General features: G+C 42.1%; 8 non-coding genes across 8 annotated transcripts; all 8 read left to right on the forward strand.

The window, feature by feature from the left end:
- Window positions 1–1,428: 1,428 nt before the first annotated feature.
- LOC127676815 (small nucleolar RNA SNORD115) lies at window positions 1,429–1,507 on the forward strand. Its single transcript, XR_007976233.1, has one exon. It is a non-coding gene; the product is annotated as a small nucleolar RNA SNORD115 (small nucleolar RNA).
- A 1,760-nt stretch (window positions 1,508–3,267) lies between these two features.
- Window positions 3,268–3,346, forward strand: LOC127676817 (small nucleolar RNA SNORD115). Its single transcript, XR_007976234.1, has one exon. It is a non-coding gene; the product is annotated as a small nucleolar RNA SNORD115 (small nucleolar RNA).
- A 1,756-nt stretch (window positions 3,347–5,102) lies between these two features.
- LOC127676818 (small nucleolar RNA SNORD115) lies at window positions 5,103–5,181 on the forward strand. The gene has a single exon (XR_007976235.1). It is a non-coding gene; the product is annotated as a small nucleolar RNA SNORD115 (small nucleolar RNA).
- A 1,760-nt stretch (window positions 5,182–6,941) lies between these two features.
- Window positions 6,942–7,020, forward strand: LOC127676819 (small nucleolar RNA SNORD115). The gene has a single exon (XR_007976236.1). It is a non-coding gene; the product is annotated as a small nucleolar RNA SNORD115 (small nucleolar RNA).
- A 1,756-nt stretch (window positions 7,021–8,776) lies between these two features.
- LOC127676820 (small nucleolar RNA SNORD115) lies at window positions 8,777–8,855 on the forward strand. Its single transcript, XR_007976237.1, has one exon. It is a non-coding gene; the product is annotated as a small nucleolar RNA SNORD115 (small nucleolar RNA).
- A 1,759-nt stretch (window positions 8,856–10,614) lies between these two features.
- Window positions 10,615–10,693, forward strand: LOC127676984 (small nucleolar RNA SNORD115). The gene has a single exon (XR_007976390.1). It is a non-coding gene; the product is annotated as a small nucleolar RNA SNORD115 (small nucleolar RNA).
- Window positions 10,694–12,447: 1,754 nt separating this feature from the next.
- Window positions 12,448–12,526, forward strand: LOC127676935 (small nucleolar RNA SNORD115). Its single transcript, XR_007976342.1, has one exon. It is a non-coding gene; the product is annotated as a small nucleolar RNA SNORD115 (small nucleolar RNA).
- Window positions 12,527–14,282: 1,756 nt separating this feature from the next.
- LOC127676821 (small nucleolar RNA SNORD115) lies at window positions 14,283–14,361 on the forward strand. Its single transcript, XR_007976238.1, has one exon. It is a non-coding gene; the product is annotated as a small nucleolar RNA SNORD115 (small nucleolar RNA).
- Window positions 14,362–15,186: the final 825 nt, after the last annotated feature.

A 15,186-nucleotide genomic window follows, 5' to 3' on the forward strand; every position in this document is an offset into this window, starting at 1 on the left:
ATGTCCGTAAGAGCATGGACTCAAATTCTCACTCATTCTCCAGTTTTACATTGTAGGAAAAATTTAAGCATGCATAGAAAAGAGTTTAATTCTGAGTAAGGACCACCCTGGACACAAAATGATTAAGAGAAGTAAAATAATTTTTGAAAAACCCAATAATATTTCACACATAATCATGAGCTGTGTCTCATGTGTAGAGGAGGATGACACATACCCAAATTTGTAGTCTCCACCAATGTTTTCTATATGGTGGCCTTGAATCATCACCCATATCCATTGCTTTGTAGAATTCTCTTTTCACATGACACTAGAGGCACTGAGTGCAGAGCTTTGCCTTATTGTTGAATGAAAGACATATAGTCCAGTCTGTGATCAACACTACTGCTGGTGTCCACATGAATTGCTCCCAGTTGGCACACCTTTCAGCAATATAGGTAAAACTATCACGCAACAGGGAAGTTGCCTTTATTTAAAAGTAGTAGCTCTCTTCCTCAACTCTGGTCCCTTTTCTAACCAAATTTCCTCCCCAAACATCATTTCTACTCTGACTAAAGGTCAGTGTAGAATCACCCAGAAGCTTGAGCTAATTTTCTGAGGTGGTATCAGGGCAATCTTTGTGTTGTTGAACCTAATGCCACTGTGACTCATGACAACATTGCTGGAAAGTTCCTTGCAACCTTGGGAACCTGTGTTAACTGACATGGAAATCCATTAAACCTTATCACAAATGGACCTATTGCAGTCCAAATTCCCTGTCCCCTGGGAATCTGTAAATCCCATAATTTTAGTAAGAGCATTTCCCAGTGATTGCAAGTATGCAAGATAGACCTTGAGGGGGGAGGATATGATCCCGGAACCTTGATTATGGAATACACGTGTCTCTTTCTTTAGACTCGAGATCCTGTAATGACCTTTTGTAGACCTATCCTTAGGATTCAGGGGCTTCAACCTGAGAGTTGTCCCCTATGCATAGTTACATGAAAGTGATTCGTTGTGAGGAGATTTCTTCCACAAGAAGCAGTAAGTCTTCGTGTGAAATGAGTGGAACTCTGTGCCATATTACCTCATAAAGTGAAAGTCATGAAAACTTGTGGTACAGGCAGTGGTAGGAATCTTAGAGTCAGCTTCACGGGGGTGCCACTGTGAAGGTATTATTCATGTAGAGATTTCCTACAATTTCTCTGAGGTTTAAGTTTCATGTATAGGAGTGTCAACCAGGGGTTTGACCACTTGCTCTTTCCTCCTCTAGAGAAATCATTCAACAAACTTTCCAGGCAGGAACCCCTTGCCTCCTTTGAAGAGCTTTCTACCCTGCAAACTTACCCACTTACCTGTGACCATTCTCAACGCCGAGAAAGTGTTCCTTAGCCAGGTAAGGATGTGGATAGCAGATATAAAAGCACAAATAGCTACTGTCTCTCTACATCTGGGTCTATGATGACAGCCCAATGTCATGAAGAGAGGTGATGACATAAAAATCATGCTCAATAGGATTACGCTGAGGCCCAACCAGGTTTACAGAGTTCAAAGCCGTGGTCCTCTTACTATTTGGGGATCACTTGGGGACCTTTCCTGAGGTCCTCAGAGGCGCTTTTCCTGTTTCTGATGAAAGCAAACCTGGACACTCATGGTGAAGCTTGGTTGGCTAGCAGTGCAGGCCAACAAGCACCGAGTGTAGCATTCTATTTTCGTGCAAGTGTGCGAGGACTACACATTGCTGATGACCATTTCTTTCTACTCTTCTGTAGTCATCTGCCATGCCTTCTTGGAAGCCAGAGAATCACAGATCACAGGTAAGTGGAAGTTTCCTGACTCATTCCTTCCCTAAGAAAAAACATGTCCCTAAGAGCATGGACTCAAATTCTCACTCATTCTCCAGTTTTACATTGTAGGAAAAATTTAAGCATGCATAGAAAAGAGAGTTTAATTCTGAGTAAGGACCTCCCTGGACACAAAATGATTAAGAGAAGTAAAATAATTTCTGAAAAACCCAATAATATTTCACACATCATCATGAGCTGTGTCTCATGTGTAGCGGAGGATGACACATACCCAAATTTGTAGTCTCCACCAATGTTTTCTATATGGTTGCCAGGAATCATCACCCATATCCATTGCTTTGTACAATTCTCTTTTCCCATGACACTAGAGACACTGAGTACAGAGCTTTGCCTTATTGTTGAATGAAAGACATATAGTCCAGTCTGTGATCTACACTACTGCTGGTGTCCACATGAATTGCTCCCAATTGTCACACCTTTCAGCAATATAGGAAAAACTATCACGCAACAGGGAAGTTGCCTTTATTTAAAAGTTGTAGCTCACTTCCTCAACTATGGTCCCTTTTCTTACCAAATTTCCTCCCCAAACATCATTTCTACTCTGACTACAGGTCAGTGTAGAATCATCCAGAAGCTAGAGCTAATTTTCTGAGGTGGTATCAGGGCAATCTTTGTGTTGTTGAACCTAATGCCACTGTGACTCATGACAACATTGCTGGAAAGTTCCTTGCAACATTGGGAACCTGTGTTAATTGACTTGTAAATCCATTAAACCTTATCACAAATGGACCTATTGCAGTCCAAATTCCCTGTCCCCTGGGAATATGTAAATTCCATAATTTTAGTAAGAGCATTTCCCAGTGATTGCAAGTATGCAAGATAGACATTGAGGGGGGAGGATATGATCCCGGAACCTTGAATATGGAATACACGTGTCTCTTTCTTTAGACTCGAGATCCTGTAATGACCTTTTGTAGACCTATCCTTAGGATTCAGGGGCTTCAACCTGAGAGTTGTCCCCTACGCATAAATACATGAAAGTGATACGTTGTGAGGAGATTGCTTCCACAAGAAGCAGTAAGTCTTCGTGTGAAATGAGTGGAACTCTGTACCATTTTTACCTCATAAAGTGAAAGCCATGAAAATTTGTGGTACAGGCAGTGGTAGGAATCTTAGAGTCAGTTTCCCGGGGGTGCCACTGTGACGGTATTATTCATGTAGAGATTTCCTACAATTCCTCTGAGGTTTATGTTTCATCTATAGGAGTATCAACCAGGGGTTTGACAGCTTGCTCTTTCCTCCTCTAGAGAAATTATTCAAAAAACTTTCCAGGCAGGGACCCCTTGCCTCCTTTGAAGAGCTTTCTACTCTGCAAACCTACCCACATACCTGTGACCATTCTCAACGCCGAGAACGTGTTCTGTAGCCAGGTAAGGATGTGGATAGCAGATATAAAAGCACAAATAGCTACTTTCTCTCTACTCCTGGGTCTATGATGACAGCCCAATGTCATGAAGAGAGGTGATGACATAAAAATCATGCTCAATAGGATTACGCTGAGGCCCAACCAGGTTACAGAGTTCAAAGCCGTGGTCCTTTTACTATTTGGGGATCACTTGGGGACCTTTCCTGAGGTCCTCAGAGGCACTTTTCCAGATTCTGATGAGAGCAAACCTGGACACTCATAGTGACGCTTGGTTGGATAGCAGTGCAGGCCAACAAGCACCGAGTGTAGCATTCTATTTTTGTGCAACTGTGCGAGGACAACACATTGCTGATGACCATTTCTTTCTACTCTTTTGCAGTCATCTGCCATGCCCTCTGGGATGCCAGAAAATCACAGGTCACAGGTAAGTGGAAGTTTCCTGACTCATTCCTTCACTTACAAAAGACATGTCCGTAAGAGCATGGACTCAAATTCTCACTCATTCTCCAGTTTTACATTGTAGGAAAAATTTAAGCATGCATAGAAAAGAGTTTAATTCTGAGTAAGGACCACCCTGGACACAAAATGATTAAGAGAAGTAAAATAATTTTTGAAAAACCCAATAATATTTCACACATAATCATGAGCTGTGTCTCATGTGTAGAGGAGGATGACACATACCCAAATTTGTAGTCCCCACCAATGTTTTCTATATGGTGGCCTTGAATCATCACCCATATCCATTGCTTTGTAGAATTCTCTTTTCACATGACACTAGAGGCACTGAGTGCAGAGCTTTGCCTTATTGTTGAATGAAAGACATATAGTCCAGTCTGTGATCAACACTACTGCTGGTGTCCACATGAATTGCTCCCAGTTGGCACACCTTTCAGCAATATAGGTAAAACTATCACGCAACAGGGAAGTTGCCTTTATTTAAAAGTAGTAGCTCTCTTCCTCAACTCTGGTCCCTTTTCTAACCAAATTTCGTCCCCAAACATCATTTCTACTCTGACTAAAGGTCAGTGTAGAATCACCCAGAAGCTTGAGCTAATTTTCTGAGGTGGTATCAGGGCAATCTTTGTGTTGTTGAAGCTAATGCAACTGTGACTCATGACAACATTGCTGGAAAGTTCCTTGCAACCTTGGGAACCTGTGTTAACTGACATGGAAATCCATTAAACCTTATCACAAATGGACCTATTGCAGTCCAAATTCCCTGTCCCCTGGGAATCTGTAAATCCCATAATTTTAGTAAGAGCATTTCACAGTGATTGCAAGTATGCAAGATAGACCTTGAGGGGGGAGGATATGATCCCGGAACCTTGATTATGGAATACACGTGTCTCTTTCTTTAGACTCGAGATCCTGTAATGACCTTTTGTAGACCTATCCTTAGGATTCAGGGGCTTCAACCTGAGAGTTGTCCCCTATGCATAGTTACATGAAAGTGATTCGTTGTGAGGAGATTGCTTCCACAAGAAGCAGTAAGTCTTCGTGTGAAATGAGTGGAACTCTGTGCCATATTACCTCATAAAGTGAAAGTCATGAAAACTTGTGGTACAGGCAGTGGTAGGAATCTTAGAGTCAGCTTCACGGGGGTGCCACTGTGAAGGTATTATTCATGTAGAGATTTCCTACAATTTCTCTGAGGTTTAAGTTTCATGTATAGGAGTGTCAACCAGGGGTTTGACCACTTGCTCTTTCCTCCTCTAGAGAAATCATTCAACAAACTTTCCAGGCAGGAACCCCTTGCCTCCTTTGAAGAGCTTTCTACCCTGCAAACTTACCCACTTACCTGTGACCATTCTCAACGCCGAGAAAGTGTTCCTTAGCCAGGTAAGGATGTGGATAGCAGATATAAAAGCACAAATAGCTACTGTCTCTCTACATCTGGGTCTATGATGACAGCCCAATGTCATGAAGAGAGGTGATGACATAAAAATCATGCTCAATAGGATTACGCTGAGGCCCAACCAGGTTTACAGAGTTCAAAGCCGTGGTCCTCTTACTATTTGGGGATCACTTGGGGACCTTTCCTGAGGTCCTCAGAGGCGCTTTTCCTGTTTCTGATGAAAGCAAACCTGGACACTCATGGTGAAGCTTGGTTGGCTAGCAGTGCAGACCAACAAGCACCGAGTGTAGCATTCTATTTTCGTGCAAGTGTGCGAGGACTACACATTGCTGATGACCATTTCTTTCTACTCTTTTGCAGTCATCTGCCATGCCTTCTTGGAAGCCAGAGAATCACAGATCACAGGTAAGTGGAAGTTTCCTGACTCATTCCTTCCCTAAGAAAATACATGTCCCTAAGAGCATGGACTCAAATTCTCACTCATTCTCCAGTTTTACATTGTAGGAAAAATTTAAGCATGCATAGAAAAGAGAGTTTAATTCTGAGTAAGGACCTCCCTTGACACAAAATGATTAAGAGAAGTAAAATAATTTCTGAAAAACCCAATAATATTTCACACATCATCATGTGCTGTGTCTCATGTGTAGCGGAGGATGACACATACCCAAATTTGTAGTCTCCACCAATGTTTTCTATATGGTTGCCAGGAATCATCACCCATATCCATTGCTTTGTACAATTCTCTTTTCCCATGACACTAGAGACACTGAGTACAGAGCTTTGCCTTATTGTTGAATGAAAGACATATAGTCCAGTCTGTGATCTACACTACTGCTGGTGTCCACATGAATTGCTCCCAATAGGCACACCTTTCAGCAATATAGGAAAAACTATCACGCAACAGGGAAGTTGCCTTTATTTAAAAGTTGTAGCTCACTTCCTCAACTATGGTCCCTTTTCTTACCAAATTTCCTCCCCAAACATCATTTCTACTCTGACTACAGGTCAGTGTAGAATCATCCAGAAGCTTGAGCTAATTTTCTGAGGTGGTATCAGGGCAATCTTTGTGTTGTTGAACCTAATGCCACTGTGACTCATGACAACATTGCTGGCAAGTTCCTTGCAACATTGGGAACCTGTGTTAATTGACTTGTAAATCCATTAAACCTTATCACAAATGGACCTATTACAGTCCAAATTCCCTGTCCCCTGGGAATATGTAAATTCCATAATTTTAGTAAGAGCATTTCCCAGTGATTGCAAGTATGCAAGATAGTCATTGAGGGGGGAGGATATGATCCCGGAACCTTGAATATGGAATACACGTGTCTCTTTCTTTAGACTCGAGATCCTGTAATGACCTTTTGTAGACCTATCCTTAGGATTCAGGGGCTTCAACCTGAGAGTTGTCCCCTACGCATAAATACATGAAAGTGATACGTTGTGAGGAGATTGCTTCCACAAGAAGCAGTAAGTCTTCGTGTGAAATGAGTGGAACTCTGTACCATTTTTACCTCATAAAGTGAAAGCCATGAAAATTTGTGGTACAGGCAGTGGTAGGAATCTTAGAGTCAGTTTCCCGGGGGTGCCACTGTGAAGGTATTATTCATGTAGAGATTTCCTACAATTCCTCTGAGGTTTATGTTTCATCTATAGGAGTATCAACCAGGGGTTTGACAGCTTGCTCTTTCCTCCTCTAGAGAAATTATTCAAAAAACTTTCCAGGCAGGGACCCCTTGCCTCCTTTGAAGAGCTTTCTACTTTGCAAACCTACCCACATACCTGTGACCATTCTCAACGCCGAGAAAGTGTTCTGTAGCCAGGTAAGGATGTGGATAGCAGATATAAAAGCACAAATAGCTACTTTCTCTCTACTCCTGGGTCTATGATGACAGCCCAATGTCATGAAGAGAGGTGATGACATAAAAATCATGCTCAATAGGATTACGCTGAGGCCCAACCAGGTTACAGAGTTCAAAGCCGTGGTCCTTTTACTATTTGGGGATCACTTGGGGACCTTTCATGTGGTCCTCAGAGGCACTTTTCCTGATTCTGATGAGAGCAAACCTGGACACTCATAGTGACGCTTGGTTGGATAGCAGTGCAGGCCAACAAGCACCGAGTGTAGCATTCTATTTTTGTGCAACTGTGCGAGGACAACACATTGCTGATGACCATTTCTTTCTACTCTTTTGCAGTCATCTGCCATGCCCTCTGGGATGCCAGAAAATCACAGGTCACAGGTAAGTGGAAGTTTCCTGACTCATTCCTTCCCTTACAAAAGACATGTCCGTAAGAGCATGGACTCAAATTCTCACTCATTCTCCAGTTTTACATTGTAGGAAAAATTTAAGCATGCATAGAAAAGAGTTTAATTCTGAGTAAAGACCACCCTGGACACAAAATGATTAAGAGAAGTAAAATAATTTTTGAAAAACCAAATAATATTTCACACATAATCATGAGCTGTGTCTCATGTGTAGAGGAGGATGACACATACCCAAATTTGTAGTCTCCACCAATGTTTTCTATATGGTGGCCTTGAATCATCACCCATATCCATTGCTTTGTAGAATTCTCTTTTCACATGACACTAGAGGCACTGAGTGCAGAGCTTTGCCTTATTGTTGAATGAAAGACATATAGTCCAGTCTGTGATCAACACTACTGCTGGTGTCCACATGAATTGCTCCCAATTGGCACACCTTTCAGCAATATAGGTAAAACTATCACGCAACAGGGAAGTTGCCTTTATTTAAAAGTAGTAGCTCTCTTCCTCAACTCTGGTCCCTTTTCTAACCAAATTTCCTCCCCAAACATCATTTCTACTCTGACTAAAGGTCAGTGTAGAATCACCCAGAAGCTTGAGCTAATTTTCTGAGGTGGTATCAGGGCAATCTTTGTGTTGTTGAAACTAATGCCGCTGTGACTCATGACAACATTGCTGGAAAGTTCCTTGCAACCTTGGGAACCTGTGTTAACTGACATGGAAATCCATTAAACCTTATCACAAATGGACCTATTGCAGTCCAAATTCCCTGTCCCCTGGGAATCTGTAAATCCCATAATTTTAGTAAGAGCATTTCCCAGTGATTGCAAGTATGCAAGATAGACCTTGAGGGGGGAGGATATGATCCCAGAACCTTGATTATGGAATACACGTGTCTCTTTCTTTAGACTCGAGATCCTGTAATGACCTTTTGTAGACCTATCCTTAGGATTCAGGGGCTTCAACCTGAGAGTTGTCCCCTATGCATAGTTACATGAAAGTGATTCGTTGTGAGGTGATTGCTTCCACAAGAAGCAGTAAGTCTTCGTGTGAAATGAGTGGAACTCTGTGCCATATTACCTCATAAAGTGAAAGTCATGAAAACTTGTGGTACAGGCAGTGGTAGGAATCTTAGAGTCAGCTTCACGGGGGTGCCCCTGTGAAGGTATTATTCATGTAGAGATTTCCTACAATTTCTCTGAGGTTTAAGTTTCATGTATAGGAGTGTCAACCAGGGGTTTGACCACTTGCTCTTTCCTCCTCTAGAGAAATCATTCAACAAACTTTCCAGGCAGGAACCCCTTGCCTCCTTTGAAGAGCTTTCTACCCTGCAAACTTACCCACTTACCTGTGACCATTCTCAACGCCGAGAAAGTGTTCCTTAGCCAGGTAAGGATGTGGATAGCAGATATAAAAGCACAAATAGCTACTGTCTCTCTACATCTGGGTCTATGATGACAGCCCAATGTCATGAAGAGAGGTGATGACATAAAAATCATGCTCAATAGGATTACGCTGAGGCCCAACCAGGTTTACAGAGTTCAAAGCCGTGGTCCTCTTACTATTTGGGGATCACTTGGGGACCTTTCCTGAGGTCCTCAGAGGCGCTTTTCCTGTTTCTGATGAAAGCAAACCTGGACACTCATGGTGAAGCTTGGTTGGCTAGCAGTGCAGGCCAACAAGCACCGAGTGTAGCATTCTATTTTCGTGCAAGTGTGCGAGGACTACACATTGCTGATGACCATTTCTTTCTACTCTTTTGTAGTCATCTGCCATGCCTTCTTGGAAGCCAGAGAATCACAGATCACAGGTAAGTGGAAGTTTCCTGACTCATTCCTTCCCTTAGAAAAAACATGTCCCTAAGAGCATGGACTCAAATTCTCACTCATTCTCCAGTTTTACATTGTAGGAAAAATTTAAGCATGCATAGAAAAGAGAGTTTAATTCTGAGTAAGGACCTCGCTGGACACAAAATGATTAAGAGAAGTAAAATAATTTCTGAAAAACCCAATAATATTTCACACATCATCATGAGCTGTGTCTCATGTGTAGCGGAGGATGACACATACCCAAATTTGTAGTCTCCACCAATGTTTTCTATATGGTTGCCAGGAATCATCACACATATCCATTGCTTTGTACAATTCTCTTTTCCCATGGCACTAGAGACACGGAGTACAGAGCTTTGCCTTATTGTTGAATGAAAGACATATAGTCCAGTCTGTGATCTACACTACTGCTGGTGTCCACATGAATTGCTCCCAATTGGCACACCTTTCAGCAGTATAGGAAAAACTATCACGCAACAGGGAAGTTGCCTTTATTTAAAAGTTGTAGCTCACTTCCTCAACTATGGTCCCTTTTCTTACCAAATTTCCTCCCCAAACATCATTTCTACTCTGACTACAGGTCAGTGTAGAATCATCCAGAAGCTTGAGCTAATTTTCTGAGGTGGTATCAGGGCAATCTTTGTGTTGTTGAACCTAATGCCACTGTGACTCATGACAACATTGCTGGCAAGTTCCTTGCAACATTGGGAACCTGTGTTAATTGACTTGTAAATCCATTAAACCTCATCACAAATGGACCTATTGCAGTCCAAATTCCCTGTCCCCTGGGAATATGTAAATTCCATAATTTTAGTAAGAGCATTTCCCAGTGATTGCAAGTATGCAAGATAGTCATTGAGGGGGGAGGATATGATCCCGGAACCTTGAATATGGAATACACGTGTCTCTTTCTTTAGACTCGAGATCCTGTAATGACCTTTTGTAGACCTATCCTTAGGATTCAGGGGCTTCAAGCTGAGAGTTGTCCCCTACGCATAAATACATGAAAGTGATACGTTGTGAGGAGATTGCTTCCACAAGAAGCAGTAAGTCTTCGTGTGAAATGAGTGGAACTCTGTACCATTTTTACCTCATAAAGTGAAAGCCATGAAAATTTGTGGTACAGGCAGTGGTAGGAATCTTAGAGTCAGTTTCCCGGGGGTGCCACTGTGAAGGTATTATTCATGTAGAGATTTCCTACAATTCCTCTGAGGTTTAAGTTTCATGTATAGGAGTGTCAACCAGGGGTTTGACAGCTTGCTCTTTCCTCCTCTAGAGAAATTATTCAAAAAACTTTCCAGGCAGGGACCCCTTGCCTCCTTTGAAGAGCTTTCTACTCTGCAAACCTACCCACATAACTGTGACCAACTCAACACCGAGAAAGTGTTCTGTAGCCAGGTAAGGATGTGGATAGCAGATATAAAAGCACAAATAGCTACTTTCTCTCTACTCCTGGGTCTATGATGACAGCCCAATGTCATGAAGAGAGGTGATGACATAAAAATCATGCTCAATAGGATTATGCTGAGGCGCAACCAGGTTACAGAGTTCAAAGCCGTGGTCCTTTTACTATTTGGGGATCACTTGGGGACCTTTCATGAGGTCCTCAGAGGCACTTTTCCTGATTCTGATGAGAGCAAACCTGGACACTCATAGTGACGCTTGGTTGGATAGCAGTGCAGGCCAACAAGCACCGAGTGTAGCATTCTATTTTTGTGCAACTGTGCGAGGACAACACATTGCTGATAACCATTTCTTTCTACTCTTTTGCAGTCATCTGCCATGCCCTCTGGGATGCCAGAAAATCACAGGTCACAGGTAAGTGGAAGTTTCCTGACTCATAGCTTCCCTTACAAAAGACATGCCGTAAGAGCATGGACTCAAATTCTCACTCATTCTCCAGGTTTACATTGTAGGAAAAATTTAAAAATGCATAGAAAAGATTTTAATTCTGAGTAAGGACCACCCTGGACACAAAATGATTAAGAGAAGTAAAATAATTTTTGAAAAACCCAATAATATGTCACACAAAATCATGAGCTGTATCTCATGTGTAGAGGAGGATGACAAATACCCAAATTTGTAGTCTGAACCAATGTTTTCTATATGGTGGCCTTGAATCATCACCCATATCCATTGCTTTGTAGAATTCTCTTTTCACATGACACTAGAGGCACTGAGTACAGAGCTTTGCCTTATTGTTGAATGAAAGACATATAGTCCAGTCTGTGATCAACACTACTGCTGGTGTCCACATGAATTGCTCCCAATTGACACACCTTTCAGCATATAGGTAAAACTATCACGCAACAGGGAAGTTGCCTTTATTGAAAAGTTGTAGCTCTCTTTCTCAACTCTGGTCCCTTTTCTTACCAAATTTCCTCCCCAAACATCATTTCTACTCTCACTACAGGTCAGTGTAGAATCACCCAGAAGCTTGAGCTAATTTTCTGAGGTGGTATCAGGGCAAGCTTTGTGTTGTTGAACCTAATGCCACTGTGACTCATGACAACATTGCTGGAAAGTTCCTTGCAACCTTGGGAACGTCTGTTAACTGACATGGAAATCCATTAAACCTTATCACAAATGGACCTATTGCAGTCCAAATTCCCTGTCCCCTGGGAATCTGTAAATCCCATAATTTTAGTAAGAGCATTTCCCAGTGATTGCAAGTATGCAAGATAGACCTTGAGGGGGGAGGATATGATCCCAGAACCTTGATTATGGAATACACGTGTCTCTTTCTTTAGACTCGAGATCCTGTAATGACCTTTTGTAGAGCTATCCTTAGGATTCAGGGGCTTCAACCTGAGAGTTGTCCCCTATGCATAGTTACATGAAAGTGATTCGTTGTGAGGAGATTTCTTCCACAAGAAGCAGTAAGTCTTCGTGTGAAATGAGTGGAACTCTGTGCCATATTACCTCATAAAGTGAAAGTCATGAAAACTTGTGGTACAGGCAGTGGTAGGAATCTTAGAGTCAGCTTCATGGGGGTGCCACTGTGAAGGTATTATTCATGTAGAGATTTCCTACAATTTCTCTGAGGTTTAAGTTTCATGTATAGGAGTGTCAACCAGGGGTTTGACCACTTGCTCTTTCCTCCTCTAGAGAAATCATTCAACAAACTTTCCAGGCAGGAACCCCTTGCCTCCTTTGAAGAGCTTTCTACCCTGCAAACTTACCCACTTACCTGTGACCATTCTCAACGCCGAGAATGTGTTCCTTAGCCAGGTAAGGATGTGGATAGCAGATATAAAAGCAGAAATAGCTACTGTCTCTCTACATCTGGGTCTATGATGACAGCCCAATGTCATGAAGAGAGGTGATGACATAAATATCATGCTCAATAGGATTACGCTGAGGCCCAACCAGGTTTACAGAGTTCAAAGCCGTGGTCCTCTTACTATTTGGGGATCACTTGGGGACCTTTCCTGAGGTCCTCAGAGGCGCTTTTCCTGTTTCTGATGAAAGCAAACCTGGACACTCATGGTGAAGCTTGGTTGGCTAGCAGTGCAGGCCAACAAGCACCGAGTGTAGCATTCTATTTTTGTGCAACTGTGCGAGGACAACACATTGCTGATGACCATTTCTTTCTACTCTTTTGCAGTCATCTGCCATGCCCTCTGGGATGCCAGAAAATCACAGGTCACAGGTAAATGGAAGTTTCCTGACTCATTCCTTCCCTTAGAAAAGACATGTCCATAAGAGCATGGACTCAAATTCTCACTCATTCTCCAGTTTTACATTGTAGAAAAAATTTAAGCATGCATAGAAAAGAGTTTAATTCTGAGTAAGGACCACCCTGGACACAAAATGATTAAGAGAAGTAAAATAATTTTTGAAAAACCCAATAATATGTCACACAAAATCATGAGCTGTATCTCATGTGTAGAGGAGGATGACAAATACCCAAATTTGTAGTCTCCACCAATGTTTTCTATATGGTGGCCTTGAATCATCACCCATATCCATTGCTTTGTAGAATTCTCTTTTCACATGACACTAGAGGCACTGAGTACAGAGCTTTGCCTTATTGTTGAATGAAAGACATATAGTCCAGTCTGTGATCAACACTACTGCTGGTGTCCACATGAATTGCTCCCAATTGACACACCTTTCAGCATATAGGTAAAACTATCACGCAACAGGGAAGTTGCCTTTATTGAAAAGTTGTAGCTCTCTTTCTCAACTCTGGTCCCTTTTCTTACCAAATTTCCTCCCCAAACATCATTTCTACTCTCACTACAGGTCAGTGTAGAATCACCCAGAAGCTTGAGCTAATTTTCTGAGGTGGTATCAGGGCAAGCTTTGTGTTGTTGAACCTAATGCCACTGTGACTCATGACAACATTGCTGGAAAGTTCCTTGCAACCTTGGGAACGTCTGTTAACTGACATGGAAATCCATTAAACCTTATCACAAATGGACCTATTGCAGTCCAAATTCCCTGTCCCCTGGAAATCTGTAAATCCCATAATTTTAGTAAGAGCATTTCCCAGTGATTGCAAGTATGCAAGATAGACCTTGAGGGGGGAGGATATGATCCCAGAACCTTGATTATGGAATACACGTATCTCTTTCTTTAGACTCGAGATCCTGTAATGACCTTTTGTAGAGCTATCCTTAGGATTCAGGGGCTTCAACCTGAGAGTTGTCCCCTATGCATAGTTACATGAAAGTGATTCGTTGTGAGGAGATTTCTTCCACAAGAAGCAGTAAGTCTTCGTGTGAAATGAGTGGAACTCTGTGCCATATTACCTCATAAAGTGAAAGTCATGAAAACTTGTGGTACAGGCAGTGGTAGGAATCTTAGAGTCAGCTTCATGGGGGTGCCACTGTGAAGGTATTATTCATGTAGAGATTTCCTACAATTTCTCTGAGGTTTAAGTTTCATGTATAGGAGTGTCAACCAGGGGTTTGACCACTTGCTCTTTCCTCCTCTAGAGAAATCATTCAACAAACTTTCCAGGCAGGAACCCCTTGCCTCCTTTGAAGAGCTTTCTACCCTGCAAACTTACCCACTTACCTGTGACCATTCTCAACGCCGAGAATGTGTTCCTTAGCCAGGTAAGGATGTGGATAGCAGATATAAAAGCAGAAATAGCTACTGTCTCTCTACATCTGGGTCTATGATGACAGCCCAATGTCATGAAGAGAGGTGATGACATAAAAATCATGCTCAATAGGATTACGCTGAGGCCCAACCAGGTTTACAGAGTTCAAAGCCGTGGTCCTCTTACTATTTGGGGATCACTTGGGGACCTTTCCTGAGGTCCTCAGAGGCGCTTTTCCTGTTTCTGATGAAAGCAAACCTGGACACTCATGGTGAAGCTTGGTTGGCTAGCAGTGCAGGCCAACAAGCACCGAGTGTAGCATTCTATTTTTGTGCAACTGTGCGAGGACAACACATTGCTGATGACCATTTCTTTCTACTCTTTTGCAGTCATCTGCCATGCCCTCTGGGATGCCAGAAAATCACAGGTCACAGGTAAATGGAAGTTTCCTGACTCATTCCTTCCCTTAGAAAAGACATGTCCATAAGAGCATGGACTCAAATTCTCACTCATTCTCCAGTTTTACATTGTAGAAAAAATTTAAGCATGCATAGAAAAGAGTTTAATTCTGAGTAAGGACCACCCTGGACACAAAATGATTAAGAGAAGTAAAATAATTTTTGAAAAACCCAATAATATTTCACACAAAATCATGAGCTGTGTCTCATGTGCAGAGGAGGATGACACATACCCAAATTTGTAGTCTCCACCAATGTTTTCTATATGGTGGCCTTGAATCATCACCCATATCCATTGCTTTGTAGAATTCTCTTTTCACATGACACTAGAGGCACTGAGTGCAGAGCTTTGCCTTATTGTTGAATGAAAGACATATAGTCCAGTCTGTGATCAACACTACTGCTGGTGTCCACATGAATTGCTCCCAATTGGCACACCTTTCAGCAATATAGGTAAAACTATCACGCAACAGGGAAGTTGCCTTTATTTAAAAGTTGTAGCTCTCTTCCTCAAC

The sequence above is a fragment of the Apodemus sylvaticus genome, chromosome 1 (genome assembly GCF_947179515.1).
Source record: "Apodemus sylvaticus chromosome 1, mApoSyl1.1, whole genome shotgun sequence".
Taxonomy (NCBI): domain Eukaryota; kingdom Metazoa; phylum Chordata; class Mammalia; order Rodentia; family Muridae; genus Apodemus; species Apodemus sylvaticus.